This window comes from Pleurodeles waltl, chromosome 5 (assembly GCF_031143425.1).
Source record: "Pleurodeles waltl isolate 20211129_DDA chromosome 5, aPleWal1.hap1.20221129, whole genome shotgun sequence".
Classification (NCBI taxonomy): Eukaryota; Metazoa; Chordata; class Amphibia; order Caudata; family Salamandridae; genus Pleurodeles; species Pleurodeles waltl.
In genome coordinates, this window is record NC_090444.1 from 693,203,324 (window position 1) to 693,228,689 (window position 25,366).

General features: G+C 45.5%; 1 protein-coding gene across 6 annotated transcripts in view; it reads left to right on the forward strand.

The window, feature by feature from the left end:
* Nucleotides 1-2,418: 2,418 nt before the first annotated feature.
* The window catches only part of DDO (D-aspartate oxidase), a 245,331-nt gene continuing 222,383 nt past the window's right edge, over nt 2,419-25,366 (forward strand). For all 6 annotated transcript variants that reach the window (XM_069234614.1, XM_069234613.1, XM_069234618.1 and 3 more), the window contains exon 1: nt 2,419-2,579. The gene's annotated coding sequence lies outside the window, so the exon portion shown is untranslated. The remainder of the gene's footprint in view (nt 2,580-25,366) is intronic.

Genomic DNA, 25,366 nt, shown 5'->3' on the forward strand with positions numbered 1-25,366 from the left:
AACAAGAAGACAAGTTTCATGTGTTCCAGTGCAGGATTAGTTAACAATCCTTATGGTAAATCAACTGATTTAACACCGACAATACTTTTTCTAAAAGTTATATTTAATTACCCACAGTGCCTTATTCTCAGTGTTTTCTGTTAGTGAGCGTTGTCAGTTACATAAGTCATTCCACGCCCCTTGGTTTATGTAAAATTGTAGTCCTACTTCTATGCATGTGGAATGCCCCAGTTTTTGGTCTTTGAGGGAGAGGTAAGGGAGAGATTGGAATATGTACTGAGCAATTTCAAGGCAGGTAGAGATGGGGAGGCAGAGGGGTGAGTTAGAAGAGAGAAGGTGACGTGGAAAAATATACATGAGGTAGAAAGACAGGTGCTGGAGAGACAGATATTTAGAGGATGGTAGAGAGAAATGACTCTGCCCATCCTCACATCTCAACAGACGCAAGACGCAGAGAGAGAAGACACTGGATCTTGGAACTGCAGAGTCCTTCACAGGCAGTAAAGGAGTAACGTATGCAAGATTATGGTGTAGGAAAAATCTGCAGCATTATCTCACTTGTATGAATATGAGCAAAGATGACAGTATGCAAGGTGCCGAGTTCTGATGGAGCAGATTCACAAAATCCTCCCTCATATCACCACAGGTACTAATTCCGCTCCTGGAATTTTGTTTCATAGTCTAATTCTCAGTATGGCTGGCTTTGTAGTTACCTTCGGCCGCCAGTTATAGTTACTTGAAATAACTCTAACTATAACTGCTGAATTTCGAAGGTTTTGTGCAAGGTAATTCAGAACCTAACTATAACGTCCCTGTAACCTTTGTTTTTTCAGTGAATTTCTATGGTTTTTTAGCATGCTCAAATGTAAATATAAGCAGCACCGTACATGGCCTATTGCCAGGCCTGGCTGCTAACCCTCATGCCTACACCCAAACCCAAGCTATGTGCAGCATAGTTTGGATGCAGTGGGTGTTATTTTTCTCCGATTTTTCTCTGGATTTGGTATCCAGGACCGGAATCGCGATTTCGGGATCTGTGGTATATACCTGTGTATCCGTGGATCAGACAAAAACAAATTATTGGGTATTTTTTTTGCTCAGAAGTGATCCCTAAGGGAACCCTCTATGTGTCCTATGTGGTCAGTAAACCTGTATCCTGACCCCATATGTATTTTTTCACTCATTTTCTCCAACTCCGAGCTGATGCAACAAACAAAACGGCAGCTGCAACTTTTCTGTCAGGTTGCATCCAGGCAATTAGGGCCTTGCTTTTCACTTGGATCAGCGAATCCGAATCTGTTAATCCGAATCTGCAGCGGTAGATATCCATATTTTTTCAACTCTGATATCTCAGAAACTACTTAACGGATTTACATCAAACCACAAAAAGTGTAATCTGTGGAACAGATTCTAGCCTTGTGCCAAATTTGGTGTAATTCTGTTCAGCGGTTCGAGCTGAATGAATGTTTAAAGAATGTAAAACCCCCTTTGACACAGGATGGAGAAAAAGTGTTTTGGGGCCCCCCCTTTATTTCGGCCCCCGCTAAAACCCTAAACTAAAACACCCTAAAACTTTCAAGACAACAGCTGAACTGACCACAGTATATGTTTTGAAAATGTCATGAAGATTCATCAAGCGGTGCCAAAGTTATTTGTGAAAACAAAAAACGGTCCATCTATGGGAAAAATGGTCCTAACTATATATATATATCTATATGTATATATATATATATATATAAAGTTAAGAAACCTGGCCTTTATTAGTGCTCTATTTAATGGTACTCGTTTTACAGATGAGAGTATGAGAGGCAGAATCAACAGCTCAACACCTGCGACTAGAGGTAACCCAGTGATTTCTGCAGTAGGCGCCTTAACCCAATAAAGTGCTATAGCAACTTCTATAGCCAAAAGTATTGGCCATGTCCTGTACCTAGTCTATTTTGTTAGTTTGTTTTTTGCGATGTTATACAGCCGGAACTCGACCCGAAGGTATTGAATTTACACAAAGACACATTCATATTTCGATAGACACGGGGAGATTAAAAGATTTGCCCAGAACCAGAGGATGTTCGAATCTGGTTCTCCAGCTCCAAAATTGGCAGCTTTGGCCGTTACGTCTCAATCTCATCCACACCACAATCTCCCCGTTTCCAGTTTGCATATTTCATCCCTGTATCCAGCTCCAGTTTCTCGTCAGTCACAAGTTGCCATTAATTGGTAATTAAATACAAGCGTATACATACACAACTCGCGCTGGATAAAACGACAATGAAAGACACTTAATACAAACGCTCCAGCTAAACGCCTTTTCACGATTTCTAAGCAAACTCCATGGAGAGTCTGTCGTCTGTCTCTCCACTGATCCACTTATAGAGCTCAGCTGTTAACCGCAAGGACCAATGGGGAGGATTACGCCACGCATCTACCCATCAAAGAGCTGTTTCCACAGCGAAGCTCTTCCAATGAACTTGTCGCACTCAGCAGCAACAAGGGCGACAGCGGCCATGAGCCAAGAGCTCTCCTGTAAATCCATTTGCTAAGGATAGAAAACCAGGCTACTCCGAGTTTTTACTGAAAAGGTACAGACATTCAAATGCTTTTCTGCTGAGTGCAACATTCAGTAAATAATTTGGATAGGTACTTAGCAACCGCCGCTGCTGGAGATGTTATGTAAAATGCTTTATGTTACCAGGGTTGTAGCGCTGCTGAGCAGTTGGGAATTCTTTCCGTAGACGTGCGTTGTTTTAGTTTCTTCTGCGTGTTATTTTTTCAATTTTTTAAATAAACATTTTAATATAATAATACTTCTGAGTGAGCCAATAGACTATATCCATCGAATAAAACTTTAAAATCATCACAAACGTGAAGTAACAATTTACAACAAAGGTTTTATATGTCCTGTCAGCTATCCATATGCTTATTTTGTTATGTGATGTTATGTTAAATTGGTTTTGTAAAGCGCTATTGGCTCCCGCATTCTTCCTGGCGCTGATATTAATGTGTAGTATTTCGAAAAACAGAAGGAGAAGTTACAACAAAAGAATCTTTTATTACTTATGATTTTTTTAAAGGCATTCTATTGAACCAAAAACACAATTAACATTGCAGAAACATGAATATACAATAATGACTACAAAAGGATTAACAACATTACACTTGTAAATGCAAATTCGAATATAAATGAGATAAACAGATATGGCAAGGTAGATTCAACCACAACTTTTCAAAAGAGAAAGGAAGAGAAGAGAAAAAAAGGAAAGAAGAGCGAGAAAGCAAAGGGGAATCGAAGAAGAAAAACAAGCAATAGCCTTAGAAGAAAGAGCTGGAAACTAAAATGACAGCATTTGTAAGATACTTATGAATTGGCAATTGTTTTATAACTTGGGCGCACGCAGAGGCGATGCAATGGTGCCTGGACCCGGGTGCTTGCAAGTCAAATCTGTTGTGCTGTGCGCTAGGCCGCTCGTTACAGCTAGAGTGGGGCCTTCGCCTCCAATAAATTACGCTTGCACACTGTACATTGGTGTGGGGCTGAAAGACCCCGAGGTTCTTTTCCCCCATTTATTTATACCCTGCCTGTCTGTGACCCATCCAGGGCAGCACAACCCCTTCTCCGGACTACTAGACCGGCACAACATCACTACGTCTCTTCCCAACTTGGTTCGTAACTACAACAACACAACTAGCACACAAAGTCTCTGACTGGGATGAGGGTTCGGCCTCCGGTGGTATCGCTGGGAGCGGGTTGACAGTTCGCCTTCTTCCGTCCCCAACCGCTGGGAATCCACAGGATTGCTCAGAGTTGACTGAGCGGCTCAACTGCCATTCCTTTCTGGTGCCACCTGCGACTGTTCACACTCAGAGTCCCAATGGGGATTGCCCACCTCTGGTTCACCATCCATCTGCTCATGAAACATCACTCTCTGGAACCACAACACGTTCTGGGCCACCTCCTTGTGCCCCCCTTTTGGCGGTTACCATGGTACCAAACACTCTGCTGACAGTCTACGTGCTGGGTTCATATGGCTTGTGGAATTTCTAGCCAGGCTTCCGATCCTTGAGGATCACCCAGTCGCCAACCTGCAGATGTCGGATGCTTGCAGGCCATTTCCTGCTGGCCCTTTTGTTCACCTCCTTTCTTTGGGTTTGGGCCTGCTCCAAATGATAAGGGGGTGGCTGCCATCCAGGAATGAAGGGGAGCGTGTCCCTTCAGGGCCCCTTCACCTTTAGGGACCAGGGTGCTTGCTGAGTGGTGCAATGTGGAGTTACCCTCTATTCTCGGAGAAACTGATAAAGACTAAGCTCCAGGTCACTTATCTCTAGTATGGCAATGCGGAGAGTCTTGTTGAGTGTCTAAATAAATCGCTCAACCTCCCCATTGGTCTGAGGCTACTGGGACATGATTCGTTGGTGCCGGATGCCAATGCTCTTCATAATCTCTTGAAATTCAGCACCTTGAAACTGAGGGCCATTGTCCGTTTTGACCTCCTCCGGAAAACCAAACATGGCAAACATCTTCTCCAGCGCCGGCATTACCTTACTGAACACAGTGGAATCAATGTCTTCCACAACAGGATACTTTGAATAGCTGTCAACTAGCACCACTGTGACTCTTCCATTGGGAAAACATCCAAGGTCAAGGCTCACCTTGGACCACGGCACGGTGCAGGGCCCTCATTAGCTGGCAGCTCGGGCACTGTCTCACCAGTTTATTGACTTCCTTTTCTAGATCCAGGAACCACACCTTCTTCCTCATGCGCGCTTTCATTTTGGCAGTGCCCTGATGTCCACCATGTACAAGCGTGCTCACTTGGTGCTGCAAGCTCTTTGATATCACTATTCAAGGCCCTCGCAACACAAGGCCATTTCGGGTACAGCTGAGTTCGCTGCAGACTTTCCATAGCTTTATTAATCTATCCCTCACTGAACCTGCCCTAGTGTCAGTTTCCTTTAGAAAGTCCTGCCAAGACCCCCCTTCCAGGGCCTGCTTCACCTTCTTGAGAATGCTGTCTCCCACGGTTGCTGCAGCAATTTTACCCAGGTTCATGGTATTGGGGCAGCAGCTCCTGAGAATCATCTACATGTGTGCGTCTATCACTTCATCTTCTTCGGTTTGTGAGCCATCAGCAGGTTCAGAAGGGCGTTGGGATAGAAAATCGCCTGGATTTCTAGCCCCTGGTCGGTGCGCGAGTTCTGCGCAGTAATGCTGAAGTTGTATGGCCCACCACTCTATCCGCGGGGGCAAATGTGGAGCAGTCTCTTTGAACAGTGGCACAAGTCGTTGGTGGTCCGTGACTACCCGTAATGGCCTCCCACACAGGTACAGACAAAATTTTCTGCAAGCCCACTTAATTGCTAGTGCCTCTCTTTCAATTTGAGCACAGTGTTTCTCTGTTGGCATGAGAGCCTTATTGGGATACGCAAGGGGGTGGCCTGGGTCAGTCTCCTGGGTAGGCACTGCACCCAGACCAACTGGACTGGCGTCAACCACCAGTTCAGTCCTTTTCATCGGGTCAGGCTATGGTGGTTTCTCTTAAAAGCGCTGTCTTGAGCTCTTGGAAGGCTTTCTCTTCCTGGCTTCCACAGGACCAAGGAGTGTCTGCCTTCGTGAGGGCCTTCAGTGGCTTGGACAGGGTTGCCAGATTAGGTATAAACCTGCCACAATATGTGGCCATCCCCAGGAAGCTCGTCACCTCTGTCACATTCTTGGGAGCAGGGGCCCTCTTAATGGCCTGTGACTATCTGGGGTCGACTTTGATGCCTGTTTGACATAGGCAAACAACTCAATGGACATTGAAAGAATTAACACCTTTTGGTGTGCAATGTAAGACCATGCTCCGACAGTCTTTGCATGGTGGCCTTCAGATGATGATGATGTTCCTCAGCGGTTGCCAAATTTACAGGGGCGATTCGACGGCACGTGCAGTGAGCAGCGAGCAGCTGTGAGCTGGTAATCATCAGGCAGCAAAGGCACTCTCAGTGTCCGTTCGGCATGCAGGTATTGTCAAAGGACAGCCAGGCAGCACGCTGGGACATCTCGGCGTTGTCGGTGCAGAAAGGCCAAGTTCTGCAGGTTGTGGCCACACACCTGCAGGCGTTCAGCTATATGCATGGGCCAGTCCCCCTCATCACCAGTGTTGTGCTGTGCGCTAGGCTGCTCGTAGAAGCTAAAGCGGGCCTTCACTTCCAATAAATTACACTTGCATATTGTACACTGGTGTGGTGCGGAAAGACAACAAGGGTCATTTCCCCCATTTATTTATACCCTGCCTGTTTACGACCAGCAGAAGGCCTCCCCACATCAGGGATGGCAAAACCCTTTCTACAGACCACTAGACCGATACAACATCACTACAAAATCTGTTCCCTTAATGATGAGTGGCTATTAAAATACAACATAAATATGGCTTTAGTGGGCCCTTAAGGCTTCTGGGCCCCGTTGGTGCTGCACAACCTGCACCATTGCCAGCTAAGCCCCTGGTCATGCATGCAGAAAACTGCGGTTGCCTATCCAAGCTTAACGCGATTTGTGAATTTGTAACAAAAAAGATTTGGAAAAACAAAGTGTCCTTTTAGGTATAAAATGCTTCAGTCTTTGAGGGATAAACGTGGGATAATACTCTTGTGTGCACACTATATTAGGCACCCTCAATAAAGGAGGGGCACATTGCAGTCAAAACCAAGGCCTTAGCTTGTTTATTAAAATTTGTATGATCAAAATCACACTACTTCAAATATCAAACTTCAAACATTGTTTATTTACAAAGAGAAAATAGGTGATAAGTATTGGCTTCAGCTTACACAACGATTCGGGTGGTGCAACACCCCTCTTCGTATGATGACTAGAAACAGATTAGCATATTGAACAGGACAACACACACATGTTATGCGGTTATTCAGGTTTTACAACAGGAATACAGCTCGCTATATACTTTCTCTGAGCATCGTCTTTTCATTGCCACAAATCTAAGCACTAGTCATAGCCATGTGCATAATCATGGAAGACACACATTGTTCATGGGATTATAGTTAACTGTGGCCGAGCTCGCTCACACCATCACCCCAAACATTTGCCTGCTCCCAGTGCAATCACCCTGGGGTAGGGCTAGGACACCAGGCAACTTTAGGGCCAGCCTAACGCCCAAACAGCCCCAAACCTACGTCCAAGCCCTTTGGAAACGAGATGCATTTATGGTAAATCGGGGGTGTTCTCTGTCTACCTCTCCAAACTGTTCAACTTCCACCTATTTGGCTTAAACCATCTCAGAAAAAAAAAACTTGGGGGAATCACGTGGCTGAAGTCCTCCAACTGGGGTCAGTCAGGGATATAAGAAGACCTGACCCTTCCCCATGACAAAGAAGGTTTACATTCCTGCAGGCATGCCACACCCCTTGACCCCACAAGCTCAAACCCCTGCATGCGGAAACAGCAAAAGGGAGGCAAAGGGGGAATAGGTGCAAGGTGCCAAATGGTGGTTGTGACCCTCAGTGGCCACTAAACCCTGGCTATGGCTAGGCACTTTGCTTGGGGGCATAGTTAAACACTCCTGCACACCTTATGAAGCACCTCCCGTAAAGGACGGACACAAGATATTTGTAGTTAAAACCAAGGCTGTGGCTTGTTGTTTATCAAAAATTGTAGGAGCAAAGTCACGTCAAATCAAATATAAAAACTTTGAGCATTGTCTTTTTAGAAAGAGAAACAAGCATTTGCAGTGCAATAGGTCTCACATTTGCGATAGTTAGAGCTATTGGCGTTGTAAATGCATAACTAGAATTTTCTTGCCAGATAAATTGATTAACTATGACACACAGGGCCGGATTTATACCTTTTCACACAAAACTGTGTTAGTGCAGTTTTGTGTGAAAAAGTATTGCCCCGGCTAGTGCCATACCAAGACGCCGGCCGGGGGACATATTTATGGAATGGCGCTAGCCAGTGCTAATGCCCTGTTAGTGTCCTTGGAAAGGACGTTAACAGGGCAGGGGAGGCGTAGGGGAAACTGGGGCGTGTGCGCCGAATTATGGTGCTACACTGTTTAGAGACAGAAAAATGCCTCTAAGCAGTGTAGCACCAGTTTCTGGCACGCAACCCATATGGACACAGCTCCTGTCTTAGGAAAAGGCCATATGGTCCTTTTATGGATGGGAATGCCTACCTTGCATCTCATTGCACAAGGTAGGTTTTCACATCCAGAAAACAACGTTAACTACATAACTTTGGCGCTAGACGTGTCTAGCGCCAAAGTATAAATATGGAGTTAGGTTTACACTGAATTAGCATTAAAAAAATGACACTAATTCAGCTCAAACCGAGTATAAATATGGACCATAGTTTGGTCCTATCTGCCATATAATTCCAGTGGCCCTGTATTTAAATAATGCACTTCAATTTATCTTCTTCCTCTATCTGCAGGAAAAAATGAACATTTTGGAAAATATGCCTTGCAATGGTGGGGGGTTGCTTCATTGGTTGTATACTAGGGCTGAAATATATTGATGAAACTACATGTGCGTCCCATTTAGTGGTTGAAGTGCATTAAAAACCCTAATTTTTTACTTTTGGCAGCAAAGATGCGAGGCAATGTAAGCATAGAAAACTTGGAACAGAAAAAAATTGAAAGCTTTCTATTTTACTGAATTACACAGACATGCATCAACTTCAAAGTCATCACGTTTTCTGAGTCCCTTCCATAAAAATGAGCCTTGCTGCACAATAAATGGAATGGGAACACACTTAACTGAACTTTATTTTAGGAAATGCGATGCAGTGTCAGGGACAAGAAGGACTGAGGAAGACAGTGGCAAGTAAAATGAAATTAAGGTACAGTCCACAAAACCGGGCAAAAGAAAAACAATTGACCACTCTTCATTTTCCTTTCAGTGCATTAAACAGACCTGCATCCACGTCAAAGTCATCTGGCTTTCAGTGTCTCTGCCATAAAAATAAGCACAGGGAATGGGATGGGCCCGGCTTTAATTGCATATATGTATATAACTGAATATAAATACAGTATCACCAGCTCTGAAAGGGCAAGAGATTAGTACTGCCACCGTTATAGCATGAGGTGAGCTGGGGAACATTGTCGGATTGGGACATAAAATAGGCAGGGGAACAAAAAATCAGTAGTTCCAAATTATTATTTTTTAAAGCATGGGAAATGGTGGCTGCTCAGAACCTTGTGACAAATCTTGATGGTCTTTGAGGAGTGCGGGTAAAATTTTTGGTTGCTGTTAGTATAGCTTGTGTCCTTTTAATGTAATTATGTCCGATGATACCACATGCGTCACAGCCATCCTTTTCCAAAAAAAAGCCATCCTTTTCCAAAAATTGAGTCGGCTGAGGCAGTGATCACTGCATGGGTCAGGCATTATCTGCAGACAGTGCAGTACCAGAGAAGGCTGGCTTATGTCATAACCAGTGGACGGGACAAACAGTGGAGTAACAAAACTAGCAAAAAGACAAGGGACAATAAAAATAAAAAAAAACACAGCCCACACACTGGCCTGTCTGGGCAACCAATCAAGCAGTGCCAGGTTGCCCAACAAGCCACTCCAACGCGGTGACTTCACTACAACAGAAGGAAACTTTACCGGCTAATCAAGCATGAGGAAGACCAAATTATAAGGTTTCGCTAACTTTAGACTATCGAAAGAGATATAGAAGAGAAAAATAACAGCACCAGCATTCTAACCAGCGTTCCAATAACGCCTATGGAGCTCGTGCTGCTGTTCTGCGCTGTTGGCATTGTGAGGGCTTTGGCAGCCATGGAGCACAAAGGGAAGAGACAAAAAAATATATATAGTTTGCCTCCGCTGAAGTATATCGACAATCGTGCAATTATCAATGTAACAGGGGCAGTCTGCAAGGCTGTACCAAAACCGCCCCAAGGCGTCACAAAGGTAAAACAATTACCAATGACATCAAAGGATTTTTGAAAGGCAAGCCCACAAGTGTGAGGTGGGCGTGGTTAAAAGTCCACAATACTTACAACAGGTCAAAGCACTTGCGCGCTCGACCTAAAAAGTTTATACGTTTGGCTTAAGCTTACACAACGATTCAGGTAGAGCAACACCCCTCTTCGTATGATCACAGATAATCATATTGAATAGGACATCAGGCACATGTTATACAGTTATGAAGGTCTATCAATGGGAATACAGAATGCTATATATATTTTCTGTGCGTTGTCTTTTCAGTGGCACAAATCCTAGCATCAGTCATAGCCACAGTGTTAGAAATGAGTTTTATGGTTGGCCGAGGTATGAACCATATCCAAGCAGGAACCACGATCTAGTCACAATACACACCATAAATTGACCTGTGCTCAGCTCCTGGTAGCTTGGCATAGCGCAGGCAGGCCTAACGTAAGTGGCAATGTACAAAGAATTTGTGCAACACTTCAAACAGTAAAACAGTGAAAACACTACACAAAAAGATACCACACCTTGTTATGAAAATAGATTTTAATGTAATGAACAAAGCAAGACGAAAATGACAAACACCCAATTAGTAGAATGCGAGATATGGATTTTAAAGAATAAAATTAGTTGTGCTTAAAAGCATGAAGTGCAAATAGGGGATATCTGATTATGCTAGTCCAGGTCAAATTTGAAAAGTCAGGCCAACTACAATGGAGCACAGGTTGGATACAGAGATCAGCTTTGGCCTGCTGAAACAGGACCTTGGTTCAGAGATGCGCTGCAGTTGAGAACAAGATGCGAGGATCAAGGCGGTGATGCCCTGCATCGATCCTGAAGATGTAGGTGATGCCTCATGTCTGCGCCGCACAAAGTCAGGGATCTGTCAGGAATGGAGGAGATGTGTCATGCAGTTGGCAATGGGTTGTTCCCCCATCCTCGCAGCAGCAGCAACGTTCTGGCATTGAGGGCGACGCAGGGTCGCATTGGCATCGATGTAGATGTGCGGTTCCAAATGGCATTGATGCATGGGTTTTGGACTGCAGCAGCACTTTATACCCACTTCCAAGGGCCTAGGACTGGAATGGCACCATTTGGCAGGGCAACACTTGCAGCAAGCAAAGTCCAGGTGCAGGGGGTGATGAGTTGGAAGCCTTTTGTGTCCCTGAGATTGCAGAAGAACATGAGATAAGAAAGCAAGCCCTTGGAGTCTCTGGTTCTGGGTTCAAGAGGTGTGGTTTCAGTCCTTCTCGCCCAGGCAAGGAGGGCAGCAGGTCAGCACAGCAAGAAAGCAGTTCTTTCATAGCAGCAGTCCAGAAGAGTAGCAATCATTGTAGCAATACAGCAGTCCTTCTTTCTGGCAGAGTATCCACAGATCCAGAAGTGTTCTGTGTTGGTGGTGGTTGAGGTCCAGTATTTATACTTTGGTGGCCTGGTTCTGGAAGGTGGGAGAAGCTTCTAGGCAGTTGCTTTGAAGTACAGGAACTCCCCTTCCTCCCATGCCCTGGCTCCAAACTGGGTAGAATGACAAAACAAGGTCGTTAGGTCTATTGTGCGTGGACTGGGCACAGTCCATTCAGGTGTAAGTGTGGGGCTGTGACCAATTCCTTCCTCCCATCCTGCCAGAGATGGCCCATCAGTCACATCTAAGCTTCCTTTGTATGACTGTCTAGAGGGAAATGCACTACTCGAGTTGCCACCCCCTCAAACATGTCTTGGAAACAGGATGCAGGCCCACAGGGTTAAGAGCAGGAAAATGCCAACTTTCTAATAGTGGCATTCTCAAAATTGTATTCATAAACCTGACTTTACCATTAAAGAAGATTTATTATTACAATTCTATAGGTACTAAACATGACAAGTCTACCCTTCCCTAACAGGGATTATAGCTTACTAAAGGTAAAAAATAAATCTTCAATGCTATCCTATGGGAGGGTTAGGCCTCACACTTAGTGAAAGAAGAATTTAAGAACTTTTCACTACTAGTACATGTAAAACTAAAAAATACATATCCTACCTTTTAATTACACCACACGCTACCCTAAGGGCTACCTAAGACGCCCCTTATGGGGTGACCTATATGTAATAAAGGGAAGTTTAAGGCTTGGCAAGGGGTTTTAAATGCCAAGTAGACATGGCAGTTTAAACCACTCACAGGCTCTGCAATGGCAGTCCTGAGTCATGTTTAAAGGGCTACTGAACTGGGTGGCACAATTAGTCCTGCAGGGCCACAAGTAGCATTTAACTTGCAGGCCCTGGCACATGTAGTGTACTTAATGGGGGACTAAATTAAATATGCCAATTGTGGATAAGCCAATGTTACCATGTCTTAAGCAGAAAGCACATGCACGTTAGCACTGGTTAGCAGTGGTACAGTGCCCAGAGTCCTTAAACCACAAAAAAGGGGCAAGCTGAAATGGAGGAGAAGCGATGAAAAGTCTGGTTAAGACCACCCTAAGGCTGACAGGCCTAACACATAGACATAGTCATGGAAGACGCACACAATTCATGGGGTTATAGGTAACTGTGACCGAGCCTGACCACAATGTCACCCTGAAAGTTATCTTGTTCCCAATGTTTGCACCCTGGGGTAGGGATAGGACACAGGGGAGCTTCCAGGGCAGTATAATGCCCACTGAGCTCCGAACTCACATTCAAGCCCTTTGCAAATGAGATGCACTTATTGTAAATCTGGGGTATACCCTGCCTACTCCTCTAAACTGTGTTCACCTTCCACCACAGGGTATGGGAGGCTACTGCTGAGAATGCCACCCCTGCCTAACCCCCGACTGTGGTCCAGAGAGGCAACTCAGAAGGGTCTCAATAAACAGATCACAGGCCGCATCAGATAGCTGGATGCCATTGCTTGCAAACAAGTCATAGTGGTGTAACTGTAACAGTCCCTGCCTCACCAGGTAAAGCAAGGGACCCTCTAACATTTTAGTTAGTGCATGGTTTGACCTCTTCACAGAGGAATTCGTGGCTTTGGTGCAGTCCCCCTTGCCCCAACGAGTCTGAGGAATTAACTCGGACCAGATGAACACTACTTGGGGAGCAAGTGCCTTATTTCTCCCATCAGCTGAAGGAGAACATCCAGGACCCCTTTCCTCCCAAGGGAAACCATGCCATTGCTGCCCACATGGGTTATCAAGATATCCGAGTCAGAGAAATCTTCTTGCCCTAAGAAGAACTTCAGTGGGAGGAATCGTTGATGGACCCTCATTCTGTCAATGCCCAACCAGTGGTGAATCATACTTTTCATTTGTGTGGGCTTATGCTGCCATGGGCTCACAAATCTTTCAGTCACCCAGTGAATGAAGGAATGCTTGCAACATATAACCTTTGCTGGAGAACTGTCTGCTGCTTCTATAGAAGGGCAGAGAAAGAGTGGGACACACACAAATGATGGAACTGACAGAGTGTCAGTGCCCACCCCCGCACATCTTGGAAACCCTCTTCCTTCTGGTCATAAGCAAAGTGATGGCATTTGTATCATTCGAAACAGTTAAACTTCCAGCACCCAGCCACTGGCATCTGATTCAGGTGCAAGCTCAAAGAGACTGCAGAGATAGCTGCCCCTATTCTAAACAAATGAAAGGAGAAGCCCATCGGTGATACACACAAATGTGGCAAAGTCACCTCACAAACTTACATGAATTGAAAACGGGTGAGAGGTAAAACATCTTTGTGAGAAATAAAATGGCACGTTATTCGTGCATTCAGCATTAAAAGTGCTGAAAAATGAAGATCTTTTAGATTTCTTTGTGCCATTTTTTCAGTCCCCCCTAATGGGGAACGCTCCCTTTGCATACATTATGCCTGGCGCAGGCAAAATGTAGCACAAAGGGTTACAAAGTGGCGCAATGCATGCACTGTGCCACTTTGTAAATACGACGTGGGGAAAAGGCCACCTTAGTGCTGCCTTAGCATTGAAAATGACGCTAAGGTGGTGCTAAAGTGGCGCAAAAAGAACACAGGCAATGGAGCTCCCCATAAGCATACAATTGTCTATATAGAACTTGACCTCAAATGTGAAACCCAGGAACCTGTAATCCTGTAGAAAGCTCTTTTTCGGCACCAGGCCAATGGGGAACCAAGCAGACCTAGTAAGAGACATTGTTAAAATTGACCTGCCAGACTAGCCAAGGAAAGCTTCTTCTCAATTATTTCTTTTGCTATGTTGGGGACAGTTAGCACTGACTTCTGATCCTTGGTGATTACTGAGCTGGGAATGGCATTGGAAGGAATACAGAAACACATCACAGAATTCACTTTTCGAGATGCTTTCTCCGACTTCCATGGGTACATTCCAAGTCAAGGACACGGTCAATGGCAGGGTTTGTAAATCACTGCCCAATAGGAGGGGGCTGACTAACTGACCTGAGGGCTCGCTGGAGAATGGCACTACAGGCGAGCAACCCATGGCGGCCTGCCTAAGTAAGTTGGAGGGCTGTGTAGTGGACTGACTAGCTGTGGCTTGTAGGGAACATCGCTCCCTATTCATGGTGGAGGAGGTAGTCTATGCCAGAGCATTGGACATCTGGGGAGAGGAAGCCAATCCAGCCCTTTTGGTAGGTGCCTGACACTTTTAGATCCCCAAACCTGTGCTGCTGGGCTTGGTATGGCGCTTGCCAGTACACCCTCCAGTTCTGCACTTCCCTCTGACTGTGACTCTGGGTCTGCCCTGAGACAACCGATTAGAATACTGGGGCTACAATGACCACCGCCTGCTGTTAAGGGGTGTTCCCTCGAAGAACTGTGCCGGAGAGCCCCAACAATTTTGCACTGTTGACCTCCACATTAACTTGCACCCCTACTGCAGTGGCGACCCCGTAGCTTCCCCACTCACACTGACTACCCCACCTAAGCTAGAAAGTAGGCAGCTCTTTGCCTGCCCTGCAGGTGATGGCTGTGCAGTAGTCACCACCCACATTTAGCTCCCTCTGCCGGTGCATTGGCAAGAATAACCTACTGTCCCACCTGAGGCATGGGAGGAGGGTGACTGGTTGCGAAACCTGTCAGGTACCTTCTGAGCTCTCGTTAGAGCCATATCTGCAGTAGACACGGTGGTGGTTGGGGACGGTTGAGCAATCATTTGCAGGACCTACTCTATGCCCTGCGCCTGAGCAGATTCCAGAAGCTTCTTGACTGCCTGAATTTGGTCCACTCTATGCCTGCTGCCGTGTAAGGGCAGATTGATGTCCTTCTTGAAAGTGAACTGCGGTCACTTCGGAGGCATACTAAAGAATGTACTGACAAAAAGAAAGGTAAGGTTACAAACAAATGAAACAAAAGCAATTAACCCCTTCTCTGCTAACTGCCCCTCCCCTGTTGAGGAAGTTTGTGCATAGCCCTTTATAACTTTTTGTACACAAAAGGTATCCGCGCCAAATATGCTACCTTTTTTCTAACATCCTGGGGATTCTGAAGGTGTCCAGGGTTAAGGATTCCCCTGGAGGGGACTGAGAAAATAGGTAAAATATAGCAATATGTTCAGTGTTTTAGAAAAATAGGAAAAAGGTGCTCCAGGTAAAAGTGTAAGTTTTTTCCCTAAAATGGCATCCACTAATGGGTTGCTGTAGTAAAGCTACCATTTTTCCAGCTTTCAGAAACATGCAGAGCTAAATCAAAAAATCCAATTTTGTACCACAGTTTTAGAATTTTTCTAAATATTTTTGTGCTGTCAACTTACTTCCAGTTTGTGGTGCAAAACAGGGTGATCCAGAAAAGCTATATATTTTTAAAAGTAGACACAATTCCGAATTCATCAAGGGGTCATATTTGTAGATCCCTCAAGGTTTTCCCTAGGAAAAGAACAGTTGAAATAAAGAAATATTGATACTGAGTAGGAAAAAACAGGCCTTTGTGACAACATTTACATTTTTAACTTTTTGCCACATTGGCCGTTTGACAAAAGCAATATACCACTACATCCAGTAAACCCTTCTGGTTGTGGGGATACAGAGGATTTGCAGGTTCTCCTGGAACCCAAGGTACCCAGAGTCAACAACTGAGCTGCACTGTACAGTGGTTTTTCATTGAGTACTAAGTATAGATCAATTCTTATAGCGAAATAGGCAGAGTGAAAAATAGGTATTAAGGAAACATATGCATTTCTGAAATGGGTACAAGATATAGAGTTTAGGAGCAGTGGTTATTTGTACATATCTGAATTTGTGAGTACCCGTACTAGTGTAAGATTTTGAGGGTAGTTTTCAAAATGTAATCTTTCTTATACACTGGCTTACAATTGAAAGGCACAAATCCAGCAAAATCCAATTGGTAATAAAAAATGTTCTGCTATTTTCCAACAAAAACTGACTCTTGTTTTCCAATGTGGGTAGCTCTAAATTTTGGACCCTAGCTCACCCGCCACCTAGAGAAACCTAGCCAACAAGTACATTTTTTTAAACTAGATACTGAGGGATATCCAGAGTAGGCTGACCTATGTGGGTTTCTCCAGGTGTTTTTATCCAGATTCCCTTGCAAACCTCAAACTTCGACTAAAAAAAACACACTTTCCTCACATTTCTGTGATGGAAAGACCTGGAATCTCTGGGGAACCACAAATTACCTTCCACCTGGCATTCCCCCCCAGTCTACCGATAAAAATGGTACCCCACTTGTGTGGGTTAGACCTATAGCCCACAACAGGTAACGGCCCAAAACACAACATGTGTGCAGCACATTTTTCCACAGAGAACTGACCCTCTTTTTCCGATGTGGGTAGCTCTAGATTTTGGACCCTAGCCCAGCTGGCACCTAGGAAAGCCTATTCAACCTGTACATTTTTTTAAATTAGACACCTTGGGGTATCCAGGTGGGCTGACTTGCATGCGTCTCACCAGGTTTTTTTTTACCGAGAATCCCTTGCAAACCTCAAACTTTGACTAAAAAACAAATTTCCTCACATTTCTGTAATAGAAAGTTCTGGAATCTGGGGGGGAACAACAAATGTCATTCCACCTAGCATTCCCCCAAGTCTCCTGATAAAAATGGTACCTCACTTGTGTGGGTAGGCCTAGTACCCATAACAGGAAAAGGCCCGAAACGCAATGTGGACACATCACATTTTTCCACTGAAAACTGAGCCTCTTTTGCTGATGTGGGTATCTCTGGATTTTGGACCCCAGCTCAGCCGGTATCATGGGAAGCCTAGCCAACCTGTATATTTTTTAAAACTAGACACCTACGGGATTCCAGGATGGATCCCATTCTTACCCACAGTGCCCAGCAAACCTCAAACGTTTCCTGAAATCACACATTTTCCTTATATTTTTGTGATGGAAACTTTCAGAATATGCAGGAATTCACAGAATTCCTACCACCCAGCATTGCCCCACCTGTGCCAATAAAAATGCTGCTCCCCTTGTGTGGCTGGGCCTAGTGCCGTGACAGGAATGGATCAAACCAAGGACAATGGAAGCACCTTGTGGAGACTCCTATTGACCTGTGCCCATTTTTTGGGGGGTCGGAGGGGCCATTGGCATGCCCATTCTGGACAGCCCCCACCCCTTCACTAATAATAAAAAAAAATCCCTGGTGCCTTGTGGGCTTTCTGCCCAGGAGGGGGGCAGAAAGACTCTTCCCATTTTTGGGGGGTGTACGGTGCCCTAATGGGCCTGTTAATGCACCCCTCTTAAAAAAAAAAACACTGCAATATAGTCCCTGGTGTGCTTGTGGGATTTCAGATCAGGGGCTTTTGCCCCCATCAGCCCGCAAGTGAGGGCAGAAAGACTGAATTATGGCAAAAAAACTCAGGGAGCAAAAGTCCTTTCCCAAGCAGCCTCTTGCCCTTCCTGGTGTCTAGTGGAGTGGATCCCTGCTTTGGGATTGCACTCCTTTGGTGATCCTCAAGCAGGGATCCACTTGGGAAAGGTACCATTGGAAAAGGGAAATTCTCTCATTTCCAACAATACCTTTCCCATCTGGGTCGGTGCTTAGGGAGATGAGATAACTGTGGGTGTGCGTACAGTCGGGAGCAGTCCGACGCTCATGAGTACTGCAGCGTCGAATGGCTCCCGACCGTCTGATTTACCGAACTGGTTAAACAGGCACACCAGACACTTCTGTGCCACGAAAAACACCTTGTTTTCTCACAAAAACTATGCCTAACAAACACCTTTATGCCATGCAAGCTAATATATTTATCACCGTAGTGCATGCCTCACTACAACCAGTTCCCTCACCCCCATAGACTCTTAATTCACAAGCAGGCATGGGGGTACTTTTCCCCTTGAGAAATAAACAGACATTAACTTGAAATCAAGTTTATTTGGGGCCACTCTAAAAGGAAGCACACTGCAGAAACAAAATTTCACTGAGTGAAAACAACAAAACAAAACACATGTTTAAGACCAGGAAGCCAGCTACCAAGCACATATCTATCTTAATACAGGGAACTTGCATCAGTGGAATAACACTCCTCTGCTTCACGTTCTCTCAAAAGCAGGTGTGCCATGGCTATTACTATTTGAGGGGAAAACTAACCAGTTCCATAGATACTCAACAGAGGGTGGTGCAGTATTGCTGTCTGACCCCTATACATTCTTGACCCTTTTAAAATTGTCTTGAATGTCTGACAGAGAATAAGGTAATACCTCACAACACAGCTGAAAGACCTAAGTGCACTCAGAGAGATTACAGCCAGAATCCCCAGCCTCAAACATACTGAGAGTGGCAATCGGTTCTAATGGACGAAACCTCTGCACAAAAACCCCTGTCCATTCAACTTCAGATAGAGCATCTAAGCTCAGAAGCAATAGGCAACATAGATAGCACTCTCAAACTTCTTTACCAATACTGAAAGAAACATTCTCCCAGTTTCCACATTTAAACAGCAAGTGCTCACCCTACCTGGCTTTGGAGTGCTTTGAAGTATTGGAGCTCTTAAAGGTGCAAGACTTAAAGCCTCTTTCCAGTGGACAAGAGCTTAACAAATAAAATACATGTCCTTCAAGGGCTGGAGCTGAACTCTTTCCTTTCAAAGCAAAAACCCAAGGTTGTAAGTGCTAGGCCATATGCCAATCAGAGGTTTAGTACACTTATGTGCTATATATGAGCACCAGGTAACAACACTGTCAAATGAACATGACCTTAGAACAGACAGATGACTGTTATGCTAGTCCTGCAAGTAAACTGATAATGACAGTTGCTTTATATTTATTGTACAACATCCTCAGCATGTGAGGTTTTGATCCTTGAATTGCATGCCTGAACACAGCTACAAACAACCTTTGTCCCCCTTCTGCACCCCTGTACACTTACCTCCTTCACACAGCCAGAAGTGCTGAACGAAGAAAAACAAAGAAGCTGCCTCTGTCATGAGACCTCCAGCTGGGTCACTTGAGACCATAAGAGTCCTGACCCAGTGACAAGGCAGGTTTAAATACCTGTAGGCATGTCACATCCCTTGACCACACAGGCTCAAACTCCTGCACAACCCCCCAACACACTTAGGAAACACCTGACCAACTTCTCGTGAACAAATAGCAAATGGGAAGTGAAGGGTGGGATTGGGTAAGGGGCAAAGATAATGGTTGTGACCCTCGGTGGCCACTAAACCCTGGCTATGGCAAGGCACTTTGCCTGGGCACAAAATCTAGTAGAAAGCTTGATGGGCAATACAGAATATTTGAAAGATTATGGACCTGATTTAAATCTTGATGGAGTTCCGCCATCCCGCCCTAATGGTGGTTCCAAGTACTCCGACAAGTTGACGGAGTTCTGACTGCCGTATTTAGATGTAAGGTAACTGAACCTCGGTTCGCGTTGACTGAGTGGAGTCCATCGTGTAAGCAGTCTATCTAGGCCAATGCGGCGGACTCCAATACTGCCTAACAGTACTCTGTTGCCATTAAGACGGCAAGACTATGCTGAGCATACTTAGATTTCACAGTTGTGTTGCATTGTTCTGGCAGCATCTTCCCGATGGTGGGGGAGTCCCTTGCAGGACCTGGTCAAAGTATACTATGGCTGTGTCTAATGGATAGATGCCAGCAGCGCACACCTGATATATATATTGGCCAATGCCTGCATACCACTTTATAAAATGAACTCCATTTTAGACCATGATCCTTTGCCATTCCACTGCATACGCCATTTTGCTGCTGAATTTGCCACTCAGAAGTCAGGTTACTTTTATTTTTTCACTCCCTCTGTACATTTGTCATTTTTCCATTTTTTTCATTAACTTGTGGACCACTATTTGATGTATTTTCAGTAAAACATTATGGCAGGGAGGAGAAATCCCCATTTTACTGCAGGAGACTTGTCAGCCATGGTGGATGAAATCATGAGAATAGAGCCACAATTGTTTGGAGCCCATGTACAAAATACAACCATATCTCAGAAAAGGCAAATATGTGCCAGAATAGTTGACAGAGTGAGTGCTGTAAGAAACAACCTGTGCACACAGGAGGAAACTAGTAAGAGGTAGAACGACCTGCAGGGGAGTGTGCGTTCCCTGGCCTCCAAGCGTCACCTGGAGGCTAAGAGGACTCGTGGTGGTTCTCCCAACCTCCCATTACAACCTTTTTCCAGGGAGGAGAAGGTCTTGCAGATTCTATATCCTGTAGGCTTAACAGGAATCCCTGGTGGAGTGGAGACTGGTAAGTTGGACTTATGTATGTCACACTTTTGTACAACATATATGTACAGTTTGAAAAATCACGAATTAATTATCATCATCAAATTAGTGGCATTATGGTGCCAACACTCCTTTCGCTACTTGGCAGTATGTGTGTTCATTATGGCCCTCATTCTGACCTTGGCGGGCGGCGGAGGCCGCCCGCCAAAGTCCCGCCGTCAGGTTACCGTTCCGCGGTCGAAAGACCGCGGCGGTAATTCTGACTTTCCCGCTGGGCTGGCGGGCGGTCGCCTTCAGACCGCCAGCCAGCCCAGCGGGAAAGAGGCTTCCACGATGAAGCCGGCTCGGAATCGAGCCGGCGGAGTGGAAGCTGTGCGACGGGTGCAGTTGCACCCGTCGCGTATTTCACTGTCTGCGCAGCAGACAGTGAAATACATGTAGGGGCCCTCTTACGGGGGCCCCTGCAATGCCCATGCCAGTGGCATGGGCACTGCAGGGGCCCCCAGGGGCCCCGCGACCCCCCCTACCGCCATCCGGATCTCGGCGGTCCGACCGCCGGGATCTGGATGGCGGTAGGGGGGGTCGGAATCCCCGCGGCGGTGCAGCAAGCTGCGCCGCCGCGGAGGATTCAATGGGGCCGCGGTACACTGGCGGGACCCCGCCAGTGGTGCCGGTCCGACCGCGGCTTTACCGCCGCGGTCGGAATCCCCATTGGAGCACCGCCGGCCTGTCGGCGGTGCTCCCGCGGTCCTCCGCCCTGGCGGTCAAAGACCGCCAGGGTCAGAATGACCACCTATGTGTGTTGTTCTTCATTTATCATATTTTGTATTTGATTGTTTGTATGTTTGAATGTATTTTGTTGTAATTAAGATAAGACGTTCAAAACCCTATCCATTTAACCATGAATGTATGGTGCTTCTAAGTCTTTTTTCGTCTTTTACCGTATTTCCCATATGTCATTATTTTGTAAATGTGTGCACATCTTCACTGCATATATTTCACTAGGAACGTTCAACTTACAATTTTCCAAGTGTTGGCAACGTCAAATTGAAAGGACTACAACTACCATGAGTCCTTGTTTTTCTACTTGGAAAATATGTTTGCAATGTAATGTTGGCCGTTCTCTCTTTTCTTACATAAATGCACAGATATCAAAGTGACAGGCATTTCCCAAACCACATTTTATGCAATGAATAAAAAGGGGATCATTACATGTAATTTTGTATGTTGTCACTTTCTTGTAGTTTCATTAAAATGATGTAATTTGTTTCACAACTCAAAGTATGTTCACTTAAAGATTTTATATCATGTCATGTTGTATGCAGAATATAAGTAGTAATGATAAGAACTTTGCTTCTCAAAGTTTATATGATGACCAATAGCATTTATCCAACTAAGTTGTATGATAGTCTGAAGTTTAACCTGCTAGGTCTTTGAATGGCTTACTTCTCATTTCTCCTCTATCCTGAGTTGGGTTGAATATGTGGTATCATTTCTGTACACTTCCTAAGAAATCTTTTTCTTTTCAGGACATCTCTTCACTTGCCTATTTTTCTGAAGTTTGCATTTGTGTAATGTATAATGTATGGGTAATAGGCAAAAAACACTGAAAGGTCTCAATTTTATATAAATAACAATTTAGTAACTATAGTTTGCTTCATTTGTGGCTCAAAATCCATTTGATGCCTAATTGAGACTTTTACAATGTGTTTCTTGTAATCCGTATGAGGTCCAACACCCGGAGTACATGGACACCATCTGCCACTGAGGATACTTCCACTCCAGACCATGATCAAGCCTTCAGTTAGGACTCCATTCCTGCAACTCCGGATGATGTGGAGCAGCCTTGTCCATCTGGTCTATTTGGGCAGACAGCACCAGTGAGTCTCACTCAGCCTATACCTACACCTCCCACCCCAGCTGTAACAACACCCCAGCCAATGGCCAATGAATACCTGTGCTTACTGTGTCCAAAAGAACATCACTCCAATCTTGTGCCCCCCAGTCCTGGCTGCTGTTGAGCCAACTCCTCCACCACTACCACCACCACCACCACCACCACCTCCAGTTCAGCCAGGACCCACTGGGATGGGGCACACTGGCTCAAGGGCACAGGTAGTAGTGGTAGGGTACATGGGAGGTAATCTGGGGGCCAGCAAAGCGAGGCACATGGTTTTACTGTTTCCTGGACCACCAGTGAACAAGTCTTGGGACCCCTACTTCAATCCCAAGACATGATGGGCCAGGTCCTTACAGAACTACGGGACATAAAGCAGTTGCAAATGGAGAACAATGAAGAGATGCAGACTATAAACTCTAATTTGAGCTCACTGACTGGGGTGCAGTTTGCCATTTACCAACAATTTGTGCAGGGCTTTCCCAGCAACATCTACCCCTTTCTGCGGCCCTACAATATCTCGGCCCACTACATCTTCCTCAGCCACATAAAAGGAGTCCCGCCCACAAGCAGAAACACCTGCAACCACCTCAGTCCCTGTAACTGTTGACCCCCCCTACCTTTATGCCCCTTCCCGGGAGGGAACGATCATCCTGACCACCAAGAGAGAATGGCAAGATCTCCACCAGCAAGAGATGTAATCTCCTCCAATGTGTGCCTACCCATCACTCTGTGCTGCGGACTAGATTCTGGACACATTTACCTTTAAGATACCAGTTGTATTTTGTACATTGCACTGCAAACAAATTTACCTCTAAGATAATAGTTTCATCCACCATGACTCTTTTTTTTGTTTTTGTTTTTATTATGTTTTCATCCAGTATCAGTTTACTTTTGTTTGTTAAATAATTTCTAAAAACCTAAAAACACAAAGCCAAGGACTGGTGTTGTATTTCTTGTGGTTCCCAATGTTTCATTTCTTCCTTCCATCATTTCTTTTAAAAATGCAAATAATCAAAACATTTTTAGCCAAACAAATGTTACATTGAGATAATGTTTCTTCCATGTTCAAAAAAGTAACGTATAACAAACACCACAAATCTTAAAGTATTAATTTCATACATTGGTAAGTAAGAATAGTTTGTCAAATGTAAGATGAAAAATTACAATACATGCATAAACAAAATTTGCCCTCATTATGACATTGGCGGTAAATCCCGCTTTCCGCCACGCTGACGGCTGCCAACTTACCACGGCTGTGGCGGATATCTGTTCACCATATTATGACACACACACCAATCCGTCAGTATTCAGCCACATACACAAATCCGCCACACCAAAGGTCAGTGATAAACTGGCTGTATCAAAACCCACGCTGTTATGCCAACAGAACAACACCCATAACATTATGACCCACGATTCACCACAGCAGACATTCAATGGTGGTAAAACATTGGCGGTACATACCATTGCGCTCAAAATGGACACACACAAACAAAACAACACCACATTGGACAATTCAAACAACACACACCTGACACCCATACACATACCACACCCACACGCCCACACCACTATAAAACACACACCTACAGTACCCACAACCCTTTACCATTTCAAACCATTGAAGCAGAGAGGCACCAAGACCACTGACACAACTAGAGCCACACACTATTCACACCTTTACACCACTCGCGCACCTCACATCACACACCCCAACACATTACCCAACACACATCACATAACACCCATGGCACCACAAGGACACCCCCGTTTCACAGAGGAGGAGCTAAGGGTCATGGTGGAGGAAATTATCAGGTTGGAGCCATAGTTATTGGAAGCACAATTGCAGCACATATCGATAGCTAGGAAGATGGAGCTATGGCGGAGAATCGTGGACAGGGTCAACGCCATGGGACAGCACCCCAGAACTAGGGATGACATCAGGAAGAGGTGGAACGACCTACGGGGGAAGGTATGTTATGTTCCATTGCAGCAAGACACCAGCTCGCTGTACCTAGGACTGGCGGTGGACCCCCACCTCCTCCCCCACAACTAACAGCATGGGAGGAGCAAGTCTTGTCAATCCTGCATCCTGAGGGCCTGGCCAGAGTAGGAGGAGGACTGGAGTCTGGTAAGTCAACTCTCTACTACTACCCCTCTACCTGCATACCATCACAGACCCCCACCCTCACCCTCACTCCCATCACTCCACCACTCCCCACACACCCCAACCATTACATCTCACTCATCCCAATGCCAAGCCCTGCAGGCTCTACCAATGCATGGACACCACTCACAGCCCTGCATGGACACTCATCACTAAAGCATGCCCACTATAGAGAACTAACTATCCCACCATACACCAATGTATACAAGTGAAAGCTGCTAAGGCAAATCCAACTAAAGAGGGCAAGCCACAGATGCCCAATATGTCAGACACAGACACCATAACACATCATTTACATCCCCACAGGTACCCATACCAATGTCAGCGGAGAGGAGGTGCCAGCACTATCCAGTCCCCCAACTGAAGAGGTCCACAGTGATGATAGCAACTCTGGTCTTCAGGATCTGGATGACCTACCTGGCCCATCAGGGACCAGTGGACAGACGGTTACCCAGGCCCAGTCACACACCACCACAGAGCCTCCCCCCATCAACAAATACCACCACAGCACCCACCCAGCGTACCCACATCTCTGTCCCCAGGACACGTCAATCAGCAGTGTGTCCACCTCTACAGGGACCCCAGGCCACACCTCATACCCAAGACAATCAGGGACCTGGGGTCAGTGGCAGTGGGCACACGGTTCAGGGGACAGAGGCACAGGCCAACAGGGAAACTTTGAGGAGTGCTGTATGCCAGGGGGAGGACAGGCCGAGGGAACCGACTCTCCAGAAGGCACTTGCAGAGATCCTGGGAGCTTATCAACATTCCCAGGACACGATGGGCCAGA